Genomic DNA, 5,817 nt, shown 5'->3' on the forward strand with positions numbered 1-5,817 from the left:
TACTCCATGTAGCCCAAGTGGGCCTTAAACTTGTAATGTTTAGGCCTTCTTTCAACTAGAAACCTTCCTTTTTATATAAAATCTTGGGGCAGAGTGAACTGGGAGGAAGGCGAAGATGGCAGGAGCCCAGGCTCTGGCTCTGGGTTTCCGGAAGCTGCAAAGCACAGCACAGCAGGCGGTGCCGTTGGGGGCACGGACAGCCTCCCACATTACCAAGGACATGCTACCAGGTGCCTATCCCAGGACCCCAAAGGAACGGGCAGCCGCCACCAAGAAGTATAATATGCATGTGGAAGACCATGAGCCTTACCCGGATGAAGACGTGGGGTATGGAGACTACCCAAAGCTGCCTGACTGCTCACAGCATGAGAGGGATCCACAGTAAGAATGGGACCACCCAGACCTGAGGTTGAACTGCGGTGAACCGACTCACTGGCATCTAGACATGTATATCCGGAACCGTGTGGACACATCTCCCACACCTGTTTCTTGGCATATCATGTATAACCATCTCTTCAGCTTCATGGCATTCATGCTTTTTATGTTCCAGGTAGGGGAGATGTACCCGGCTATCAGCCTGTGGGGCCGAAGCAGTATCCTTATGTTGCAGGCAGCCTGAGTTAGACAGAATATTGTAGGCAGTAAGACAGGGTCAGGCCCTGGAAGGAGATGACAAAGACCAGACACTTTACAACTGTGGGAGATGCTCCGGTGTGAGCCAGACCTAAAGATCAAATGCTGACCTCCCTAAAGGTGGCATCCAGGATTGTCGTCTGAAGGCCACCCAGATAAGGTCCCGTTTTACATTCATGCCTACTTGCTACGTGACTCGCTACCCCATTTGGTCCAAGGCCTAATAAATTTTACCTGAGCAATGGTGCTTGTCATCCCATTGGTTGACCATAGTTTTGTCCCACCCTGCATCTGCCTAAGCGAGACCCCTTTGTCTCTACCTTAGCCCTGCATGGTTTTGCCCTATAAAAATAACCTGAAAGAGACAGCTTCCAGGGCAACCCGCTCGGGCCTCCCTTCTGTCCATCTCCAACAGAAGCTTTCCTTTCCAATAAAGTTTTACCCTCAACCTCCGTTTGTTCCTAAAATTCATTCTTCGGTTTTAGAGAACACGAACTCATCCAGGCCAGGTTGGGAGTTTCATGTTCCTATATCACTTATAATAATCTGTGCCTGGAAGGAGGTGGTGATCCCAGCAAAGATGGAGGTGGTGATCTCAGCCCGTGGTTCACTATGAGATCTGAGGTTTTTTGGACCATTGAGCTCTCTAACAAGGGCTCCTCATTCTTAGAGATTTAACCTTAATTAAATACCAAATAAAACTTAAAAAAAAATCTTGGAATTTAAAAAAATATGGATTCGCAAAACAAAGTACCTTGGACACCAGGTATATAATAAAATCCAAAGTACATTAAAATTTTAATTACATATCTGATCCATAAAATTAGGTTAGTGAACGCTATAGAATCTTATGGAAAACTGGGAATCTACCTTCACTTATTTACAAAATACAAACTGCATCACTTTCTATGTATGTTTGGATCTGTATCTATGGTTATAGTTCTACTTCACAGTTTTCCTGAAATTTTCAAATACTGTCTTAATATATTAAGTTATTCTGAAATGGCAGATAAAAGCACCATGGAGGTCTGTTGAAAAATCAGGGTTTGGGGCTGGCAAGATAGCTCAGCCATCTAAAGTGCCTGCTTAGGCAAGTGGAGGGACAGCGGTTCAATCCCCACCATCACATGCCAGGCCAGCCCCGGCCCCAGGGTGGGCTGAGCCAGCCACAAAAAAAAAAAAAAAAAAAAAAAGTCACGGTTTATTTAGCTTTTCCTTATGACTCAAAAGAAAAAAATATCCACCAATAAAAAACGAAACCTTAGGGATGGAGAGATACCTCAGTGGTCTAAGAACCTGCCTGGCAAGCTCAAGGACCCAAGTTCAATTCCTGGTACCTAATTCTGCAGGTTGTGCCCGCCATGGAAACAGGGCACGGTGGTTTACGCCTGTAAACCCAGGGCCAGGGAAGCTGAGACAGGAGGATTGCTGTGAGTCTGAGCTGCAAAGTGAGACCCTGTACCAAATAAACAATCTTAAAAATAAAAATAAAAAACAGAAACAAAACCTTGATTTGTCAAAATAGAAACTATTTATGTCATACATACCATCACAGGTTCTAAAGGTTCCAGAATGAAACAATGATACAAACCACATTAAGAATAAAAGAGCACGTAGTACAGAATCACTTATACTGACTATAAAAACCAACAATCACAGGTACTACAGGCAAAAATAAACAGCTTCCTCTGGAATTCATGCAAATGATTTTGTTCTGAATCAGGAACATGGATGGATATTTTAAAATAACTTCATCTTACTACCTTCAGGACTTTTATGGAAGTAACAGAATTTCTCATGAGGGTATCAACGCCTCCACAATGTGAAGGAAAGAACATTTTGGCAAGGAAAAAGTGACTGCATTCTCCCTCTGCACTACGTAGTTATTAACTGCTAGGCTTTGCCTGAATCCTAAGGACACTCTAGAGAAAAGTGGGGGAAAAGGATGCGTTTTCTATCCCTCTTTAAGCTGACAAGTTCTTGAAATGCAAAAGTAAAGAAGGATGTGTGTATAAAAGAACTTAGGAAAGATGTGTTAACCTAGGGCCACACTAAAACACATTAGCATACTTGAGCTTTTAAAAGAATTATTGAGAAGAGAGTAACTGGTGAAGAGTAGGTGCTTGAGAGTCAGACGAGTTGGGTTCAAACTCTGACTCTATCATTACTGTCTTTATGGCCTCAAGTAAGTTACCTCATTTCTCTGGGCCACAGTCCAGCTTCAAGAAGTGGCCATGAAAGCAGGGGTGCTTTTACACCTCCACAGCCCCAGTACCTGGCTGAGCGCTGAACACACCAAGTACTCAATCAGTGCTAGTTCTTTTTGCTCCTATCACAATTATGTCACATTCCGCTGCAAACAAAAATGTTCTCTAGGAAACAGATATTTAACCCCGAGTTATTATTTCATGTATTTCCAAGAGTTTTTAATAACCTCGTAGAGGAGACTGCAGGCAGTGCCATGGAATTTGCTGCAGCTTTTCACTTCAATTAAACTATAGCTTTTTCAAGGGATGGAAGTATAAGAGACCCAGTAAACATTTACTAAAAGCAAAACTACTTAAAGTCTTGCTTTACTGAGGCAGCTAAGGGAGAGAGTGATAGCTTCTTCACTTGATTTGGATACTGTCACTGCCCAGTGTCAAAGTGCATTTTGCAGGTAGAGTCTCTGAATTCTAAAATCTGTTCAAAAGTGTTCACAACACATGCAGTTCATCTGGCCACTGCAATACAAAGTCTTTCTACGAAAGTTGAAAGGCTTAAGCGCTCACAGTGAGAATGAAACCTGAGTTTAATGGAACCTCTTGATTTAACACAGGAAGACATAACCCCAAACTCAGCTATCCTCCCATGAAAACCAAAAATTTGGGTCGGGGAGATGGCTCAGTAGAATAAATGCTTGCCTGGCAAGCACAGGATCCTGAGTTCAATCCCCAGTACAGCAAAAAAAAAAAAAAAATCTTTGAAACATCTATATGTCAAAGAGAACTCCGTCCAAAGGCTTATTGTTCAGTAAGCTTTCTGCAATACTGATTTGGTTCCTAAAAACCTACAATTCTGCTTCAGATTTTTTTTGGTATTAGACTTAGTCATAAGAAAAGTAATGCAAAAAAACAAACCAACAATGGAACTGCCAAAGGATCAGCCAAAGAAATGCAGCAGGAGTCAGCTGTGGTCTTCCCCTTCACTTCTAACTGGTCTTGCAACTTTTCTATATGGTTTTGCCTGAAATTATATACAGTACTCAGGAGCGCAGAGAACCTCTAACTATACTAAAACTAAATAATAAAAATAACTACAAATACAGAAAATTTTAAAGTTGTGGCATGAAAATGACCATACTTAAGAGTCTGTGAGGCTGTAGCACAAAAGCTAAAACGTGCAAAGAACAGAAGTAATGGAAGAAAACCGTGATGCCATGGTGACTGTACCACCACACTGCACACAAGAATAATTTCATGGGGGCCAGAGAGATGGCTCAGTAGAATAAGCGCTTGCCTGGCAAGTGCAAGGGCTTGAGTTCAATCCCCAGTTCCACCCAAAAAATAAAATTAAATAAATAATAATAATAATTTCACAAGCGATCTACTTGGTCCATGGACACCAAGAACAGCATTGAAGTCTGGTTACTTCAGTCAGATTCCAAAGCTAACAAAAATGGGAGGGGAAAAAATATGTATGGTTAGCTTTTAATGCATTAAGAAAACTGCTAAATTTTTTTTTTTAAAAATCATTATCTACCTATAAAATCTGTCCTGGGTCAGAAAGAACTCCAAAACTAAGGCTCTTCCCATTCTCCGTTTTCCCAGGCCTTCAGGTAGAATGATGTGCTACTTACAGGAAACCACCTGCTGTGTTTGGCATGACCCGTTACTTGACAGTTCATGCCTAATCATTTTATCATACATACATCTCAAACTTTTCTACTGCCTGGGAGCAAATAAGTTCACAAAATCTCTCTCTCTCCCTCCCTCCCTCCCTTTTCCCTCCTTCCCTTCTCCCTCTCTCCCCCTCTCCTTCTCTTCTTCCCTCCTTCCCATCCTCCCCTTTCCTCCCTCATTCCCGCGCTGTCAGTTTGCCAATCTGCTATAATTTGGCTTCCAGTCAAATTATTGTGCTATGCACCATCACTGGGAGAGATCCCCCCCATATGAGTCAGAATGCTTAATTACCCTACAGTGGAGACAGTGGTCTCTGTCCCAACTTTTCCAAAGGCCACACGCAGGACCTCACGAAATATGTCGAAATTTGGGACCTAAAAGGTTGGTATTCTTATATTATCATTTGGGAAATAATGAAATCTCAGACAAAATATTCCTGACACTCTGAAAACTGCAAATACTGAAAATGATTTTCCTCTTTATTTATAAATCTGTCACGGAAAAAACGAACAGTTTTAAGGGGTGAGAAATGAGGCACACACACCGCCCCAAAGACAAGACGGCTGGAGATGCCAAGGATTCACTAGAAACCTTGGCCAGATTACTAATAGTCCATAAGCCCTAATTTGGAGAACACAGGTCTACAAGCTCAAAATTGAATTATACTGCCTTATTAGATACCACACTAGTGAAACCACAGTCAAATTAGTCATAACAGAAACTAGAAATACTCTATGTACACAAATACAAAGTGCCTGCTTATGCATTTTTAATTGGATCAAATAAAACTGAAGCTGCAAACAAACTCAAATTTCAATTATCTCACTAGTGCGGGGATTTCCTAATAACATCTTTTTAAAAAGCAATAAGCTGCCAAGCCTCTGCAAAGCGAAGAGGCATGTCCCTGGAAAATTTGGGAGCGACAGACTCCTTTATTTCTCCACATAGAAAAAAAATAAATTACTCGGAAAGGAACAAATTCTTTTTTAAAATTTTTCTCTTTATTATGTCCAAGCTTAAACGTTCACCCTAACAGTGCACAAAACTTGGTAGCGGGACTGCTAGACCCCCTTAGGGTTTTAATTTTCTGGGCAAGTGCTCGCTAGGACGTAAGAAGGGGGCGGAGAGGGTGCTCCAACCGAGGACGCCTCGGGGCTCCCGCCCCTCCCGGAACAGCAGCCTGGCACCAGCCCACCCTCCTCCACCCCTGCAAACAGACGCAGGACGCGAACGGAGCAACTTCTCCACGGGGGTGGCAGCGGGGACAGCGGTCACCCCACCCTGGCCCGACGCAGCCGGCTTC

General features: G+C 42.6%; 1 pseudogene; it reads left to right on the forward strand.

Annotated features, from left to right (window-relative positions):
• Positions 1 to 115: 115 nt before the first annotated feature.
• LOC101565877 lies at positions 116 to 1,256 on the forward strand (annotated as a pseudogene).
• Positions 1,257 to 5,817: the final 4,561 nt, after the last annotated feature.

The sequence above is a fragment of the Octodon degus genome, unplaced genomic scaffold (genome assembly GCF_000260255.1).
Source record: "Octodon degus isolate 3935 unplaced genomic scaffold, OctDeg1.0 scaffold00037, whole genome shotgun sequence".
NCBI lineage: Eukaryota > Metazoa > Chordata > Mammalia > Rodentia > Octodontidae > Octodon > Octodon degus.